This window comes from Panthera tigris, chromosome D4 (genome assembly GCF_018350195.1).
Source record: "Panthera tigris isolate Pti1 chromosome D4, P.tigris_Pti1_mat1.1, whole genome shotgun sequence".
Lineage (NCBI taxonomy): Eukaryota > Metazoa > Chordata > Mammalia > Carnivora > Felidae > Panthera > Panthera tigris.
The window spans coordinates 42,572,379-42,586,275 of NC_056672.1; the positions used below are offsets into that span (position 1 = coordinate 42,572,379).

Sequence of the window (13,897 nt, forward strand, 5' to 3'; positions counted from 1 at the left end):
TTCTGGAGTCCTGGCACAAAGAAAGTGATTTTGCCTTCTTTTGCTGACTCTAGGCGAGTTCAGCAAGAAAGAAAAAATCTGCAGAGATGGTTTTGACGAAAACTTGGCATTTTGCTTTAACTCTGTCCACAAAGATACCCATTCATGATTAATGAATGCTTATTAAATTAGATGAATGGGGAGGACCCAGAGGGAATTTCATTGCCCAAATACAAAAGCATTGCCCTTCCGTAGAAATTCTCACGTATAGTGATAGTTTGCAGCTTTCTGCAGTGAATTTAACTCTACTTTACCCTCATACATTGTAGTCTTCATTTTTCATGGGTCAGGCTGGTTTTTCAACCTTGGATTATTTTCTTCAGGTTGCCTAGGTCTCTCCTGCCATAGGTTCTGACACGTGGCTGCCATCTTTATTTTCTAGACACTCACCTGGCAACTTTATTTTCTGTGTGATGTTGACATAAGTAAAGTTCAAATATGTTAACGTTCCTATCTCAGCAATTTTGGAGCCTAAAAAGTCACTATTCTAAGGAGAAGAGAAAAGAAAAAAGAGAGATAGATATCAGAGAAGCCATTTGTAATTAAGATATAGAGAACTAAAACCTCAGGGGGAATATCTGTCATAGCCACTGTGGAGAGAATCATCTTGTTCCTGGATGAGGGTTCCCGGATAATTTTTTCTCAGCATTCAAATCCATCAAACCAAATCACAAAGGAATTTTAAGGAAATGACAAGTTGAGGCTAAATTATGGGAGGTATATATCATAAAGGAAATGATGTACTAGTTAAGATAAAGTTTTGGCTGCTGTAATGAAGAAACTCTAAAACAATAATGACATAGATAAAATCGCCGTTTACTTATGTCTTACTTAAGAGTCTGGCCAGATGGTCCCAGGCTTCTGTTGTGGTGCTACAATCTTGAGGGACATAAGCTTTTCTTCTTTTTTATCTTGTTGATCTGCCATCCTCAATGCCAATCTCATCTCGTGGTTCAAGATGGATGCTCCTGCTCAAGTCATCACGGACACACTTTAGTCAGCAGGAAGAAGAAAGAGGTAGTCAAGCTCCTTCTTGTTAAAATCATGTATAGTGTTTCTATTCTCATCCAATTGGCTAGAACCTAGTAAGATGGTCACATCTTACTGGAAGAGAGGCTAGGACGTGTAGTCTTTAGCTTGGTGGCCGTGTGCACAGCTAAAAAGTGTCAGTATATTAGAAAAGAGTAACTGCAATCTCTGTCACAGGGAATAAAATTGAAGCCCTATTGTGCACTTAGCTTTTTACATAAATAATAATGACAAAAACAATAATATAGCAATAAAATCTACCATTTAGTGTCCTCTACTGCTTCCTTACTTACATTAGATCCAATGTTACAACAGTTCAACAAGCTAAGCAGTTCTCTCATAGGGAAGAAAACTGAGGCTCAGAAAAGATAATCAACTTGCCCCCCAGTGCAGAGCTGAAATAACATTTTTTGAATGCAGGCAAATTCTCTGATTCCTGGAGACCTCAGAAGGCTAAGATAAAGAGGTTTGGATTTTCTTCTGTAGGATGTCAGCAATTGAAGAAAGCTTGATGAAACTTAGATGAGCAATGTGTTTGGAGGTCAAGATAGATGGCAAAGTGGAGAGGTGGAAAGCAGGAAATGGTTTAGGGGCTGATGATGTGGGATCATGGGGCCTTAGATCAAACTGACAAGGGTGAAAATAAAAATACAGGACACAGGCAGGAGATGTTATTAGAGAACACTGTAGGGTGCAGGCAGAAGATAGAAACTACACCTACTTGAAGGAGAGCGTTTCGGAAGAGAAGTGTTAACTAGGTATAAAATTACTAACTAGGTAGCAAAAAGGGTAAAAAACGAAGTCTATGATAATGGTCCTCAATCTGGGGTGATTTTGCCCATCTCCCAAGGGGTTTGGCAATGTCTGGAGATGTTCTTGGTTGTGGGGAACTTGTTGGGAGGAGTCATTGGCATCTAGGGGGTAGAGGTCAGAAATGCTGCTGCACATCTTAAAATATACAGAACAAATCTCAATGCCAAAGAAATATCTAGCCTGAAATGTAAGTATTGCTCAGGTTGAGAAACGCTGCTTTAAGATATGAAGAGGTAGTGACTACAGGAAGCAGCTACCACCCCATCCTAGGGCTTCGGAAAGGAAGGGAAATGATTGGCATTATTGAAATTTAGGAGAAAGAGCCTTGTGGTGCTGACACAGACCTCTGACGAGGGAGCACTGGTCAGGTGGTGCTCATGGCCTGAAGGCACAGGGTTGTTGGGGATGATGAGGCTAAGTGCTTGAGACACTGCAAACTGGATCCAGCGGAACAGAGAGACTTAAAATAGGCATTCTGATAATATAATCAGTTGTGGGATGCAGGAAAAAAGGAATGAAAAATGGCTTTGAGGTCTAATGCTTAATCTTACCCATACTGACAGAAGTATTACCCTAACCACTTGATTTGGGGGAAAAAAAAAAAGATGAGTTTAGTTTTTAGATTGTTGACCTCCACATGGAATCGTCCAGCAGGCAGTTGGAGGACTGTGGAGGGCAAGGAACTTAAACTTTAAGAGGGCATGATATCAGCATGGGAAAAAAGGTGGCATTGGATACATAATTGTCAGATTTGGCTCATTTGGGATCAGGGGACAAACACATCATGCCCCTCGCATCATCACCCTAGAAGTGTTTTCACATTTTTTATTTAGAAAAGTTGCATCTCTGGGGTGCCTGGGTGGCTCAGTGGTTGGGCAACTGACTTTGGTTCAGGTCATGATCTCAAAGTTTGTGAGTTTGAGCCCTGCATCGGGCTCTGTGTTGACAGCTCTGAGCCTGGAGCCTACTTCAGATTCTGTGTCTCCCCCTCTCTCTACCCCTCCCCTGCTCATGCTCTGTGTCTCTCTGCCTCTCAATAATAAATAAACGTTAAAAAAATAAAAAAAAAGAAAAGTTGCATCTCTGATAAGGATTTTTCTTTTGTATCATTGTATATACTAGGCCATATGGCTCTTATCTTTGGGCTATTCTTAAATGAAAACTTATTTTTTCATCAACCCACCTTTTGTTTGTTTGTAGCCAATACAGTCTTTCTGTAATCCCATTCTTCTCATGTTTCCCTTATAAAAAATGTGTAAATACACAAATTTCATGATTTTTATAATTATGCTTCTTCATTTTACAAAGAGATTAAAAATAGGTGAATTTTCAATTGGTTTTATGCATGTTATACATACTAGAACAGACAAAAGATGTTAAATAAAAACTAAGGAAATTTGAACAAAGTATAGACATTAAGAATAACGTATGGATATTGGCTCATTAAATGTAACAAATGTATCATGCTAATGTAAGATTTTAATAATAGGAGAAATCAGTGTGGGGTATATGGCAACTCAGCACTATTTTACAGTTTTTCTGTAAATCTAAAACTAATCTAAAATGTTTATTTAGAAAAGGAGATTTTATTAGTGGTTAAGGTTTGAAAAACAGGAAAGTGTCTATAGCAGACATCCTTCGTTGCCCACCTCCTACTTTACCAGCTTTTATTCATTCATTTGCTCTCTCCCATGTTGTTCTGTGCTTCAGAAAGGCTAGTTCAGCCCCAGAGAGTATACCCTGTGTATCATTTTTTGAGGACTGCTGGAACAAAGTAGCACACACTGGGTGACTTAGAGTAACAGAAATTTATTCTCTGACAGTTCAGGAGGCCAGAAGTCCAAATCAAGATGTCAGCAGGATTGGTTCCATTCCATTGTCTCTCTCCTAGCTTTTGGTAGTTGCTGGCAATCCTTGGTGTTTCTGGCTTATAACTGCATAACTCCAAGCTCTGCCTCAATCTTCAGTCAGCTTCTCTGTGTCTTTGCTCTCCCCCTCCTTCCTCATATAAGGACACTAGTCATTGGATTTAGGACCCACGCAGGATATCATTTCAAGATCCTTAACTTAATTACATCTGCCAAGACCCTATTTGCACACAAGGTCACATTCACAGTTACCAAAGTTTAGGATTTGAACACATTTTGGGAGGCACAGAACTCAACTTCCTATATACTAGCTGTTTAAAATGAATAGCAGTGGCCAGTGATCATTTTCATCATGGGAATCTGCCACAAGTCTGGCCCAGGAGAGGAAAAGGAAACTTTGATTAGGTCTTTCTAGGAAAGGTTTTATTTCTCTTAAATAGTAAAGACAGCCTCTCTTCTTCCTTTGGACATTGGCGTCTAGATGTAATGACTAGAACTTTACAGCTATTCTATGACTCTGTGGGGATGTTGATAATGATAAAGCCACTGTATATAGAAGGGCAGAGCCAAGAGTCAGAAAGAAAGTTAAAGACTTAGGAAATTATACCTGAATCCTCCTATTTTCAGACTTCTTATTTTCTGGGACAAAAATGTCTTTGTTTTTTAAGGCATTTGAGTTGGGAGCTCCTGTCACTTGCAGGCAAAGGAAGTGCAACAGATAAACTATCTATGTTTACATGTTTCTCAAAAGAAAATTTAATAGTCTCAGTCATCCAGTGGAAACTTTTAGATGGTGTTTGAGTTTTCTCAGGACCTAGTATGACATTGAATAAAAATTGAATTTAAAGGAGTTAAAATCTCATTATACAGAAGATTTAAAATACCTTAAAATATTAAAATTAAGTAAAATAAGGTCTTTTCAACATTAACTAGTAGATTTTGATATAACACATACTTTAAATTTGCTTTTAAATTTTCTGATGAGAGGATAGTCATTTCTAAAAGCACATGTAGAGATTAGTAAACCACCTTACTGGAACTTAATGTGTCTATAGCAAATTATTGAATACTTGGGTTGGGAGTCAGTAATCTGCCACCTTCCAAAAGTGACTTTCTAATAAGAATTCCCTTCTATGGAGAACTTTAAAAATTGTTATTATCTAAAAATTCTAGCGTTAATTCAGATGACAGATCTTAAATGGATACTGTTGCTTCCACATTAGAAGAATCTTATTTCATCAAAATAAGGCCTCTGAAATAATGGACCTTAAAATATGTTTTAAGTCAGATTGTTTGTTGCAAAAAATACTCTGAAAAGTCCAGGTTTTTGTATATCTAAGTGCTAATTTTCAAGCCAATTTTACCTATTTATTTTGATTTTTAGGCTGATTTCTATTACTGATTTTATTGATATCACCTACTGATTTGATTTTATTACCAATTTTATTGGTGTGAACTTTTTGTGATGTGTCACTCCTATTGAGGCCCAGAGGAAGATCTAAAGAGACATTGTCACATGTGACATAGGTCAGAAGCCCAACTTACTCCATATAAGGGGGGAAGTGAAGGGTGAGGGTTGTGTTCATGGCAAAACAATTGAGGTACCACATTTCCATGTCAAAGAGCTTGTTTTAGTAAAACAAGGAAATCCTTTTGTGATCTTGGTGTTGGTAATATGATCACTACCAATATGATGTGGCATTACTTTCTACACACAGAAACTTTATTGCTTTTAAGTCAGTGAAATCACTTTACTGCATCCCTAAAGTATCTATATTATCTATTGTATCTATATTAGACTATAAAGTCTGGTTATCATTTACTATGCTACTCTAGGTTGAAAGCTGATGGATCACATGGGAGGGAGTCATCAGTGTAGGGGAAGGTACGAATACCTGAGACATCTGGCCAGTGGTAGATTCCAGAGAACCATTTCAGCGGCATGTGACTTCTTGGGCTGCATGGCTTCTGCCCCAGAATCAGGTTCTCCCCAGACAGAGAGAAGGAAGGGATACAGACAATTTTTGGAAGGTCTTTTATACACAGGGAACTTCTGGATTAAGCTGGCATTCTTCAATTACAATTAGAATATTCATTTTATATTTTCTATTTAAATGGCACGTGCCTATCAAATCAATATCTATTAAGTAGGGCACAAATGAGATAAATAAAATAGATGAGAAGAAGTTCTTGTTTTGAAGCTTTTGAAAGGAAGAGTGACTTTGTGAAGATATTGATTTATATCTATATGCTGAGATAGCTACTCTCTTCCTGTTCCTGTTGGTTTGTTTACTATACCTTGTCTGCTTAACCGGATGCTGGGTGGGCATCAGCAGATTTTCTCAAACCTCTTTGGTTGTCTGCATCTGTTGATATAGGGAAGCATCATAGAATAGTACAGTCATTTCCAAATTCTTCTTTTAACAGCGCTTCAACTAAGCATCTTATGAGGTAGTTGAAGACATAAACAGATGAACGTAGAGCTCGTGCATTTAGAACAGGCAGAGTACAAGTGCCTTCACCTCCATCTTTTGAAAACCACTGTCGTACTTAGTCATTTCAGCCAGTGAATCGGTCAGTCAACAAATACTTATTTAATAATGATATTTGCAGATGTTGCCCTTGCCTGTCTGGAGCTTACATTCTGGATCAGAAAGCAGGCACTAAATGCATGCTTCACCCTGAGGTAAATGTCCTGATTTCAGGGCAAGGACAAGATGCTGAGCAAGATACTAACAGGTACTTACTTTAGGTTGAAAGAACAGGTGAAGCTTTTCTGAGGCAGTGACATTTAAGATGAACATCAGGGAAGAGTAAGAGTTGTCCCAATGGAGAGATGGGGAGAGTGTTCCATGTGTGCAAGGTGTGCAAAGCACCTGAGTGAGACAAATTTGGTGGTATTAGGGGATTTGGGGTCAGAGAGGCCTGGCCTAGACTTGGGGTTCTGGGTCTGTGTTCAGCAGCCCTGTGACTTCCATCAGGTTATCTGCTTTCTCTGCACCTTAGTTGTTTCACTGGAATGTGGGGCCAGCAATACCCTTGCAGTATTTTCCTCTGGATTAAAGAGGACTACGTAAAGCAGCTGTGCTCAGTAGAGCCTGTTTTAGCATCGTCATTGTTGTCATTATTTTTATTCACCTTTAGAGAAGTCTTTTTATGTTATTGTACTTAATACAGTCATGTTTTGTACTAAGGGGTTGGGGGTCACATTTGGGTAGTTAGAACAGGAAATCCACTGTACATTAAAAAAACTATTAGCTCAAACCAAAGTAAAATATTCTTCACCACCCCATCATGCTCCCATCCGTTCAGGAGCTTATAGGTTTGAACATGGGAATCTGATTGAGAAAAGGGTTATCTTTCTTCAAGTTTTATCTTTTCTGTTTCTTCAATCTTTCAAGTAAATTTTAGGGAATCTTGTTCTTTCTTTGATTCTTGTCTTGGTAATATTGACTCAAAAGCAAAACCCATAAAGCTAGGGGAGCACCAAGTATGCAGTTCTGTTCTTCCCCTTCTGTGTGGAAATGGCATCTCAGAGCTCAAGGGCTTGTTGCATGGGTGTGCGGGCAACATACTTTATCCTCATCCACCTTCATGGATAAGCGCCTTCCGGTGGGGCAGGTGTGCCTGGGGGAAGTACTACCCTAATGAGCACAGTGTCTGATCTGGATTTTGTCCTAGATCTTACAATGAGATGAAGAGGGCAGGAGAGGGAGGAGACATCTCTTTCATTGCTCTTTATATTGACTTTTTCTCCCAGAAGCCGTCTTGGGAATTAAGATTTTTCATGCTCTTTCAGCGAAAGAAATGATGAGCAAATTGGTTCAGTATGTTTCCTATGTGACACTGTCTTAATTAAAAAAAAAAAAAGGTATTTTCTGATTGCATGAAAAGTTGTATATGTAATAATCATAGAGTGTACTCCACCTTTTAAAAAATTGTTTTTTAATGTTTATTTATTTTTGAGAAACAGTGAGAGACAGAGCGTGAGCTGAGCAGGGGCAGAGAGAGAGAAGGAGACACAGAATCTGAAGCATGCTCCAGGCTCTGAGTTGTCAGCACAGAGCCCCAACGTGGGGCTCGAACTCACGGACCATGAGATCATGATCTGAGCTGAAGTTAGACACTTGACTGACTGAGTCACCCAGGCGCCCTTTTACTCCACCTTCTTGTCAACCATTCTTGTCTCATTTTGAATATATTTCTTTGAACATTGCTTGTCTAAGTCTTTTTGTTACCAGGAAGGAACAACAAACTATAGAAACCATGAAAGCCGTTATGATTATCCATCACTCCCATGCTATATTCATTTATTAGTTCTTTGAACAAGTATTTACTGAGCACTTACGATGCACCAGGCTCAGGCAAGTTTCAAGGATAAAACATGGACAAGACTCTAGTTACTCTGGTCTGTGTCTTGCAAGCCACAGCAGTTATTGGACAGGGGTTTTTTCAAAGTGCAGGTGTCTTTTATTTTTTCTTTATTGTTTAGCTTTCACTACTCATGACATGTTGGTCAATGTTCTGATGGTATTAAAAGCGTGGAATGAGGTCATAGCACTTTCTCTGTTCACAGTGTTTCAGTAGCCTGTACAACTCCAGACATAAAAGGACACATATATTTATTTATAATGGAAAATAGCTGTCCACATCTTTCACATGGCATATTTTTCTGATCGTACAATATAGATCTTATCTATAAATGTATGTATGTATACATTGTATACATGTACATAAACATATATGGTAGAAAAGTGAGAACCTATGGAAAAACCGAAGGAATAAAATTATCTGCAAGCCTACATCCAAGAGATAACCTCTGTTAATATTTTGGATTATAGTCTAACATGTTTTATTGTATACATATATGGTATATGGGTATTGGGGAGTGGAATTAATATTTATTGAGTCTTATATTCTTGGTGCTATTAGGCTAGGTATACATATTTTCTCATTGAATTCTAACTACCCTTGCAGTTGGGGGAATAGTGTTCTATCCAATTTACAGGTAAAGGGATTTTGACTTACCCATGATCTCTCAGCTCGTAAGTAAAAGAGGTGGGGTGCATGCACACAAAGAATATATTTTAAAAACCCTTTCTATTATAGCTGACTGTAATTATCCAGACAGTTCCATATTTATCCAGGTACTTGTCAGGATGAGGGTAAAATTAGAAATTGACATTGTCCTGGTTTAAGGGGGGAAGATAGGGTGGTAGAGGGGGTCTGCTTTGTAAGATGTGAAGTTTTTTTCTCTGCTTCCTTTTATTTAAATAAGCATTAAAAAAAAACCCAAATCCTTCTGTAAAATAAATGAACTGGTCCAACTGTTTACTTGGACTTTCTTTTTAAAAATCTTTTAAAGTTTATTTTGAGAGAGAGCGAGCACAAGTGGGGGAGGAACAGAGAAGTAGAGAGAATCTCAATCAGGCTCCTCACCACCAGCACAGAGTCCGATGTGGGGCTGAACTCATGAGATCATGACCTGGGCCAAAACCAAGAGCTGGATGCTTAACTGCCCAAGCCACCCAGGCGCCCCTTACTTGGAACTTCTTATGAAGTTTTGAAGGACATTTATGTTGACCTTGGGGCATGTTCCTGGTCCCACCTGGCAATGTTGGAGAGAGGAGAGTGGATTTCTGGCATGTGAGGCACCACACCCCAGTGGGGCGGGCTTTCGCTCCCTGTCTGGGGCTCAGATGCAGCTTCACGCATCCTATGAACAGACTGTAGCACACACATGGTCTCCGCTGTGTAAGTTTCCTAAAAAGCAGGGCAGAATGACAGGACTTGGTCTCTCAACCAAGATACTAAAGTAGTCACAGCGTTCTTTTCAGCACCTATGCATTGTCAGTTTAGTAAAAACAGTTGTGTAGGTATTCTTGCAAACTGGGTTGTAAAATACAAGCCTTTGGGCCTCCCAATCACAGGCTGGTGTTATGGGTTCTGTTTTCAAAGCACTTGCTTATAACCATCCTTCTTGTATTACCTTTCCTCCATGTGGTGAGTGCTGCTACACCCCAGTCAAAGGAAGTACGTAAAAGTAGGGTCAATCTCATTGTGCTTTTGCGGATTAAAGTTTTCTCATGGAAACTATAAAGGCTCATCTAAAAACCCTTCTATAAACTATAAAATAAGCCCCTAAGACCTACTTGAATGTCTATACATTAAATGCTTAATGTAGGTACAAAGACCAAAGTGATTTTTGCTTTTCTAGGGTTTCCTTCTGAAATTCCACAAAGTCTTTCAAAGTTACAACCACAAGGAATTCGAGACGCACGCTTCATCTGCATGCCACCTAATCTTCGGGGTGTTGTGTCTTAGAGCACGCAGTGCATAAAATCACTGAATCCACACGAGCCTCCGGCAGTTTAGAATATTTATGATAGAGAACAATAACAAGGTAAATTAGGATGGAGCTCTGGCTTGGGTTTTAAATTTCCCAGATTTTACAAGTCCAAGCATTCTTTTGCCATCCTGACAGGGTTTAATACTCAAGATATGAGCTTCAAGGCCTTGTGAGGGTAATCAGATTTTAACTATGCTTCCACGTTTAGTTCTTAAGGAGTTTAAAAAATACAGTCATTAATTTGAATTGCGACTATTGCGACATACAGTTCTTGAAAATTTTACTCTCTGAGCTATTGACTGGATAACCATGACAAAAGCACTTTCCCAGCATCAGCTAAGCAGATCGTGGGCCCCTGCTGTACATGTTCTCCTGTCAGGGGAAAGGGGCCTTAGGAGCTGGTGGATATTTAGGAGTGGTGACATTATTTCCCTCCCAGCAAAAGCAAAACCCTTTTCCACCCTTTGGTCTTCTCCTAAAATACCAGTATCATAAAACTGTCTTTTAAAACGTTTTTTTTCCCCAAAGATACAAAATGTTGATATGGAAAGGGAATTTTTCAAGAGGAAATCTGAATATCTGCTGTTATGAATATGGAGGCAGGCTTGGGTTCGGTTAGTGCATAACTGCCTGGACAGGGCCTTATTTCAGACCTTGACTCTGGCATTGGCTCCACAGAGCTGCCTGCTGCAGCAGCGTAGAGGTTAATGCTGGCCGCAGCTCTGCTGTGGAAAGCAGATGAGTAATCCCACCTTTGGAGGGTGACACTTCCTCACACATCCTCAGTATAAACAATGCGCAGGCAGCGGGGTATTTGCTGGCAAGGTATATTTCTGTGGGAGGTAGGGAGCAAATGAAGAGGCAATAAAAAGAGACTTAGATAGTTGAAAACTACAAATCTCAACGTGGCAAACAGTTCAGAGCATGGTAGCTGGCCAAGTAGAGGAATCTTAAGTGCGCAAACACACGTCTAATCTCTGAGACCCTCCAGGTGGATCTGTGGCAGGGAAATGTCCTGCTGCATTTCACCTAGTATGTTCTCTAGACCCCACAGAGGAACCCCTCTGGGTTTCTTCCTAGCCCTTCTGCTCGTGTTGTCATCCTGGCCCTTTGTCTAGTCAGTGTCTCTTCTCTTTATATTTGTCTCCAGATGGATGCTTCTTGGGAGACTGGAGTCTAACCTAAACATACCATTTCTTTTTGATGTGCATGATTCTCCCTTTCATCAACTAGGAATTCTTCACAAGAGCTTAAGGGGCATCTGGAAATATCCACCCAGGCTTCACATTGTCCTGCGGAGGAGAACTTTTACATCTGTTAAAGGAGAGACATGCCCCCCACCCCTCACCTCCCAGTAGGCAGGTAGTGGTCCTAGGATGCGGTCTTTCTGAGAGCTGTAGAGACCACATTACTCTGCACTTACTTTTCCTGTGTGTGGAACTGATGCACAGTATTGGGTCAGATGTCCACCCCCCCCCCGCCCCCACCGCCATCATGGGACATCTTTTAGAAATATTGTAATGGGAGATTAACTATTTCTCTACGTCAATTTTGGGAAATTTGTTATGTGGTGCTAGTCTGAAGAGTGGTTTCGCAAACATCATGGATGAAGAAACAAATAGATTTTTTAAAAAGTGCAAAGAGACTTAGATAGTTGCATGATGGCTAGAAGCATGTTTCTAAATGCCTTTGAAGATCCAGGGAAAGTTGGCTTGAGGTGGATTTATAAATTTCCTTACCTAAGCTGAAGGATATTTGTGACTCCAGTGTTAAAACAAGCAAGAAATCATAAAAGCAAATTAAGTACCTAGTTTCTGGACAGAGCAGTGAGAATGATCTTTTAAAATATGATCCGACGATTCTGGGTCATCCATACCCAGTCTGTAATCATGTCTTGCTACCACCACCATGTTCTCTGGGCTCTAGCCCTACATGCTGAATCCACCAAGTTCTTCTCTACCTCAGATCCTTTACATATGCTGTTTCCTCTGGCCCTGATGGGCTTCCCAGCCACTCTACATCTGCTAAATTTTTCTCACTCCTGAGTACTATTTTTTTTTAATTTATTTTGAGAGAGAGAGAGAGAGAGAGAGAGAGAGAAAATCCCAAGCAGGCTCTGCATGGTCAGCACAAAGCTTGATGCAAAACTCAAACTTAAGAACAGAGCTACCCACGTGCCCCCCGAATACTGGGTTTTAATATCTTTTTTTTCCCCCAAGCAGGCCATCTTCTTTGAACCCCTAGTCTTGTTTACCTCCCTCCCATTATCCATCTTAATTGCCTACAGTATATTTTTTAGAGCACTTATCTCAACTAGGAATACGTGGCCACTTGGATGGTTGTTTTTCATTGTCTCCTGGGCTAGGCTATAAGTTATAAGGGCAAGGAAATCTTCCTTGTCCATCATTGTGTTTTCCACACTCAGCACAGAATATGGTGCATAGAAGTATCTAAAAGAAGTATCTAAATACTTCTAAATAAATAATGGATGGGTAGAAAAATGGATAGGTGGAAAAATAGATTCTTGGAAGAATAAATGGAAGAATGGATGAAAGAATGAAGGATGCTTAAAATAGTAATCTAGAATAAGTTTTGCATTTTTACCCAATTAGTAGTCTGAGTTTAATCACCTTAACCAAAAATCAGAAGATAAGCCCTCTCATCCTTAGATGCCAGTTGGATCTGTCTCCTGGGAAGCTGGAAACAAACAAACAAACAAACAAACATTTGTACAAAAAGAAGAGACCACATGGGCACTGCCTTCCTGGGACCCCTTGTTTAATATATAACAGCCCTATTTACTTTTGTCATTGTCCTATCATAAGATTAACCACTGAAGAGAAAATGCTCCACCTCATTGGTATTTATGCCATTTGTTGTATTTCAAACTGTAATGCTTCAATATTGTGAATATTGTGAACGTGCTCTTTTTTCAATGAATATAACTCTAAGTGAGGATTATGAGATGAATGGACTTTTACTGATACAATATAAATACTAGCATTGCTTACTTAAGGAAAACTATGTAAAATCCTACACCTTTGACCCATGAAATGGGTCTCACCAGTTCTTTCCAAAGCAGAGAACTTTCTTTCTCCTTGTGTTGTGAATGCACAGAGAGACTCTATTAAAACATTTTTTGTCTGTACATCTATTATATTGCTACACCATTTTATTTTATGAATAAGCCAAGGAGGAACGTTTGCCTCTCATAAATCTTTTACAAGAACAATTCCAGCAAAAGAAACCGCAGATGTAACTGCCAGTTTTAAATTTCTAACAAATTACTCTGCCAGCCCCACGTGTGCTTCCAAGTTGAAAGCTCGCAATACTTGGAAATTTTATGGAGATTCCTGCATTTTAGCTTTGGGATGAACTTAGCCAATGCTAAAATCATGTTCTTATTTAAGCCTAAGGAATAATGGTGTTTAATGTTTACTTAAGACTAACCTCTGCTACTTTGTCCCTGTCTACTATCTTGCCTGCCTTTGATTCCTTTCTTCACAGATGTCCCCAGTTTTCCATTGAATTCTGTGTTTCATTGGCTTGCAGGGTATGACAAACACAAACTCTTGGTGTCAAAAGTAACACTCATCACGTGGTCTCCCCCTGAGTACATTAATTCTCCTACTGGACTGTTGGGTCCTTGTGCAAGGAGGATGCACGTCACCTTGGTACCTCTCAACGCTGTACAGTGACCCATGTCTTGAGGATGTTTAGTTAATGTTTATAGAATGAAGCCAAAATAAGTATCTTTTTTGGCTGTTGTTGAGTTATTTATGGTACTAATTTTGTGCCA

General features: G+C 39.5%; 1 long non-coding RNA gene across 12 annotated transcripts in view; it reads right to left on the reverse strand.

Annotated features, from left to right (window-relative positions):
* Positions 1-13,897, reverse strand: part of LOC122233046 — an 86,286-nt gene that overhangs the window by 40,648 nt on the left and 31,741 nt on the right. For 3 of the 12 annotated variants that reach the window (XR_006210488.1, XR_006210483.1, XR_006210482.1), the window contains 7 exons: positions 12,729-12,795; positions 11,290-11,390; positions 9,358-9,512; positions 6,048-6,115; positions 5,645-5,820; positions 3,065-3,122; positions 871-1,030 (listed from right to left, as the gene is read on the reverse strand). This is a non-coding gene — a long non-coding RNA (uncharacterized LOC122233046). Of the gene's footprint in view, positions 1-870; positions 1,031-3,064; positions 3,123-4,477; positions 4,564-5,644; positions 5,821-6,047; positions 6,116-6,496; positions 6,626-9,357; positions 9,513-11,289; positions 11,391-12,728; positions 12,796-13,897 lie in introns of those variants that run through there. The other 9 variants (XR_006210487.1, XR_006210486.1, XR_006210491.1 and 6 more) reach the window with 9 other exon arrangements.